This window comes from Gavialis gangeticus, unplaced genomic scaffold, assembly GCF_001723915.1.
Source record: "Gavialis gangeticus isolate Ggan-Ray unplaced genomic scaffold, GavGan_comp1, whole genome shotgun sequence".
In the NCBI taxonomy this organism is placed as follows: Eukaryota; Metazoa; Chordata; order Crocodylia; family Gavialidae; genus Gavialis; species Gavialis gangeticus.
In genome coordinates this window covers 7,346,274-7,351,130 of record NW_017729029.1, presented here as the reverse complement: position 1 = coordinate 7,351,130, position 4,857 = coordinate 7,346,274, and the positions used below count along the sequence as shown (strand labels likewise).

Below are 4,857 nucleotides of genomic sequence, written 5' to 3'. Positions count from 1 at the left end.
CGGTGCTGGTCGGTCCGGGCAGGCCGTGGGGCTCCGCGGGCAGTTGCGGGCCGCCCGCTCCCCGGCTCCGCAGGGCGAGGACGATGCTGCGGAGCTGCTGCCTGCGGCCGCAGGGGCAGCGTGTGGCGAGAGCGCGCTTGGTGGAGGAAGGGGTTACTCGTGCGTGCCCGGGGTGCTGCCCTTCCTGGAAGGGAGCGGGGTACGCTCGGTTATGGGGGTGGATGCTACTCGCCGGGATGTCAGGCTGCCACGGCCCCCACCCCGTGCGCACTCACGTGCCCGCCCGCAGCCCAGGGGCTGCTGTCTCCGCGTTGGCGGCGAGCGCTGCGAGGGAGCCGCCGTGAAACCCGAGCCGGGCCCTGGCTGCCGCGTGGTCCGGGTCTGCGTGTGGGTTGCTTGTTTGTTTGCGTTTGCCGTTTCCGGCCTGTTTGTGTCATGGAGCACGGCTGAAATCCTCTGTTTTCTGGGCGAGTCTTCCCTGGGGTGGGTAGGTCAGAGAGACGGGGCTGAAGTGATCACCCCTCCCCCCACTTTTTCTCTTCTTACCTTCTTCTTGCTTCCTAAATACCCAGCCTGCCTACTGCAAAGCGTGGGGGCAAAAGCTTTCAAGCAGCTTCTGTGGGGAGGAAGGCTCCATTAGTGCGCACTTTTAGAGCTGCCCAGCTGTTTTCCACCCCCCTCCCCCCGCCCCCGACGAGGAAGCTGGATACTTCCTGCAAATCCAGATTACACCCATGGAAGTAAAGACACCTCATTTCCTTTTCAGGTATTACTGTTGGCTCTGAAATGCTAAGGTTGGGAATAGCTTTGCAATTCAATCATCAACTGGCTGCTGGTAGCTTTTCTGATCCCAGTCTCTGAGCCAAGCAAAGTTCTCACTTGGTCACTTACACACTCCTGGTACTGCCTGAATTCTCAATCATGATTTCTCTCTCACCCTCTCTGATTTTATTTTTCAGGGGGAGTCTGAATTAGAGACTAAATTTTAAAATGACACACTTTAGTTTCAAGCTTCCCTGGTTGCCAGCAGGGAGTCTTGTAGAGCTGGAGCCTTGTACAGTAAGTATACTGTCAGCTTGCCTCAGATTTCATTGCTAACCACGTTCTACAGCTTTAGTGGCAATAAAGGTTAGTTAAATGTGAGTTAATGGGTTTCTTGTTATTTAGTCAGCTTTCTTCTGAAGTTGGCAGCAAGATGAGAGAGAATTCATGCCTATAAGGACAGTAGTAATAATTTTGTGTGCTGAAGTCCATAACTAGCTGGTATTTTAAAGAATATTTTGCTGTTGTGTTTCATTGGCTTTCTGTTCTTTGGCTGACTGTTACTGGTTTTGAAATTGGTCTGATTGAAGTAAATATCTGACAAGGTAGGAACGTGTCTGAGTTACCACTGTTTTAAGTCTGAGTCTTCAGGCTCTACTTTTGCATTTGGAAGCAAAATCTGTATCGGCCGTGTATTCTGTGCCTATAATGCAGGCCATTCTAGATGTTTCCAAGGTAGTTCAGGTGTGGTTCAATCTCATGGGTTGCACAAATTTCTGGGGATTTTTATTTGGGACTCCTGTCTTGGTGTCCCATCATTTTCTCAGTCCCAGGTGCTAATGGGTTAAGCACTGCCTCTTTCTTCTTGACCCTGCTCCCCGTCTGCTCCCTCTAAAACAAATTGTGATCTTTTCCATTTGTTTTTTGTTAGTGACTTTAGGCAGATCATCCCCATTCATGCATCTGCCACAGCCCAACCAGGCTTCCAGATTGCATGCTCTAGAATTCTGCATAGGCGCGGAGTTGTTGGTGTGCTCCTAGACAACATAATGCCCTACAACTTAGATCACAGGTGGGCATTGCTGGGAATTTGCAGTGCAGTGCCAACTGCTTGCCCTGCAGTACATGGGATTGAGACATGTGAGCCATGGGTTTGAGCTGCTCCTTGATCTTTCTAATAATAATAAAGCCTGCCTGCATGCTTGCCTGCCTTCCTTCTCTAAAATAACCCAAGTAATCCTCAATAGAGGGGGGCACTGATATCATGTGTAGCTAGAACAGGATGTAGAATAAAGTGAGTAGAAGAATTTGAAGAAAGTGAAGGGTGAGGTGCAGGCCACTTCTACAGGTGCTTTGTACCCTGTGCTGAATTCATCATTGCTACATGTAATTTATTAGGGATTCACTGTGCAACTTTATTTATTTTTTTGTTTGTTATTGTGGAAGCAAACAGCAAAGATATATCCCAAAACTTTGTTGCAGTGAAACAAAATACAGAACTGACTGTGCTTGGATATTTGGTAAAACTGCAGTAAGAAAGCTGCTCAAAAAAGAGAGCAAGCAGGGTAAGGATATAAGAAGGGAGAGGAAACACCATCTGCTGCAGCGGTGGCATTGATTTAGACAGGTGATGATATTGCTCCAGTGCCTAAGGAGTGCCCTGTGCTTTAGAAGTGATTAGAGACAGGTCTGTCCCCTGAGGACCATTTTGCAGTGTTGAGAGAAAGCAGCGTGTGTGCAGTGAATGTTCTGAAAGTTGCCCTGCCTGTTTTGTAAATGTTTCTTTTTCTGAAGCTGCAGCTGCTGAGAAATTCTGTCCTTTGAAATAAATTGCTTCCTCATGCAATGAAATCTGACGGCATCATTGACAAAGGCACGACATGACATGCGAGGTGACTGTTAACAGTTCTGTGTGCAGTCGTGCTTAAAAACCGCGGAGGAGTAGTTTCCGTAAGTGATTGACTCGGGACTTTTTAAAATAAGGCTTGTCATTTTAAATCATTTCTCTGTTCATGATTGGTTGAGCTGGGGGTAGGGGGCACTCGCCTAACTAAATCTGCAGGTAGACTTCTAAACTCTCAGTATTTGTTCTTGTTGATGTTTGTTTATATTTGATGTTTCTGGTCCCTCCTGCATGTTGCTCAGTCAGGTTAGAGAGTACACATTCTACTTCAAAGCTAATGAGTCTGTGGCCCAAGCTGTCCCAAGTTCATAGTAAATAGGGCCAAATGTTTTGGAAAGTGGCTGATAGCCACAAATTCCAGTGGCTTGGGTTTGCTGATTTTTCAGGAATATTGAGCGTCTCTGTTCCAAGTGAAACCAAAGAAGGCAGTGAGTGCTGATTACCTCTGGAGAGACTTAATGTTCCTAGTCAGGCAGCCGAAATCACTCTTTGAAAAACTGTCTCTTGGTTTTCCTGAGAATTGCATCTTCTCCCGCAGGACAAACTCCCAGTGATTTGCAGGGAGTAACACAGATATGGAGAACATAGGTGTTTTGGGGAAAAAGCTATTTAAAACCTGATTTCTGCTCATGAATGTCTCATAACACCAGTTTACATCTGCATTGCTCTACAGATGCTTTGGGACTTATTGCTAAACATGATCCCAAATGAAAAGCCTCAGTATAAGTTAGCAGCTCAAGTCTAGCCCTGTGATGCTCTACTGCAGACACTCTCTCCCGTTTGAAAAGAACTGGTTTACATTTGGATTTGGATTGCAACCCTAAGTTCAGGAGAGTGCTTATGATTTGCACCCACAACTGATTCAGGAAGATTCAATCATATCACAGGTCATTTCTCTTACCTAGCCCCTTGCAGTCAAAACAGTTGCCAGTGGAGCTGTGTTTACTCTTGATATCTGCGGAGCTTTCAGCATTGCTTGCACACCAGTGAAGAACACAACCATGCACTTAGCCTGAAAGATCCTCATAAACAGAAAGAACGTTCTCATTTTAAAGCTCAGGTGGCATCTGGTCGTGCCCCTGCCTTCCTGTAGGGATGCAGAGAGCCCTTTGCTTTATACACACCCATATAAAATTGACTGCTTTTTACCTTTCTTCCCCAGAAAACGGTCGTACGTTAGAGCTTAATGAGAACCCAGGTTTATTGTCATCTATTATAAATGATCGACTTTGTTAGCTTTACTGATTAATGAGCAGAATACGCAGTAGGGAAGCAAATGATTGACCTTGGTGAGCCTTCTGTTCAGATTGTTTACTGCTGTGTCTTGTGCATGTAGCAGAAGTGTTGGCTTGTAACTTGAGGTCATAGAAATACCAGGAAAGAGAGGTTTTTTGGGGGTGGAAATCTGTTATGTGCATAAAGCTGAAATCCCATAATTGTTCTTTGTACGAACAGCACTGCCGTGATGTATTGGCTCCAAGAGAAGCATCCTCATGGCAAAGATGTCTGGGGGCACAGAGCTGCTCTGCTCTGGACAGACGTCAGGAATGAAATGCCTAAGCCTTCGAATCAGATACCAGCTTCCTGTTTTCCCATGTGTGGCTTTTAGCTCCTTTGCCAATGGCCTAGAATGTGTTTCTGTTCCTCTCTGGAGGATGGGTGGGGGAAGGGCAGTCAGGGAGAAAACCTTGCTAGGTTTTCATCCAATGCACATATAAGATCTGAAAGTAATATGGATCCAGAGCTGTGAGCTCTGCAAATCTCCCTGGTGCTATGTCATGACTAGACTGTGTGGGCAGGGAAGGGGGGGGGACAGGACCCTGCCAGCTTCATTAAAATGTTTATCACTTGTTGGCTTCAGCAACCTCCCTCCCTGCTCCAGAACACACTCCTTGTTCTCTACCCTGGGCCCCTATCACTGAAGGGCTGGTTGCAGTGTAGAGACTGTAGCAGAATAGCTGCTTTTGTGAAGCTGGGTATGCTGGCTTCTCTACAATGATTGTCTGTTGTATTCAGTGGTATTGCCAGGGGCTACCAGATCCTGTTTTCTTCTGCCGATTGGGCTGATGGCCACCCCTAGGCCTGTGTTTGTCTGTGATCTGCAGGGGTCCTAGTAATTTCTCTGATAAAACCTCCAAAATCCATGATTAAAATTAAACGTCCCCTCCACAGCTCCCCTGGCCCTACTGGTG

General features: G+C 47.0%; 1 protein-coding gene across 3 annotated transcripts in view; it reads left to right on the top strand.

Annotated features, from left to right (window-relative positions):
- Nucleotides 1-234: 234 nt before the first annotated feature.
- The window catches only part of MID2 (midline 2), a 597,656-nt gene continuing 593,033 nt past the window's right edge, over nucleotides 235-4,857 (top strand). For 2 of the 3 annotated variants that reach the window (XM_019521167.1, XM_019521164.1), the window contains exon 1: nucleotides 237-766. The gene's annotated coding sequence lies outside the window, so the exon portion shown is untranslated. Of the gene's footprint in view, nucleotides 767-4,857 lie in introns of all 3 variants that reach the window. The other variant, XM_019521168.1, reaches the window with a different exon arrangement.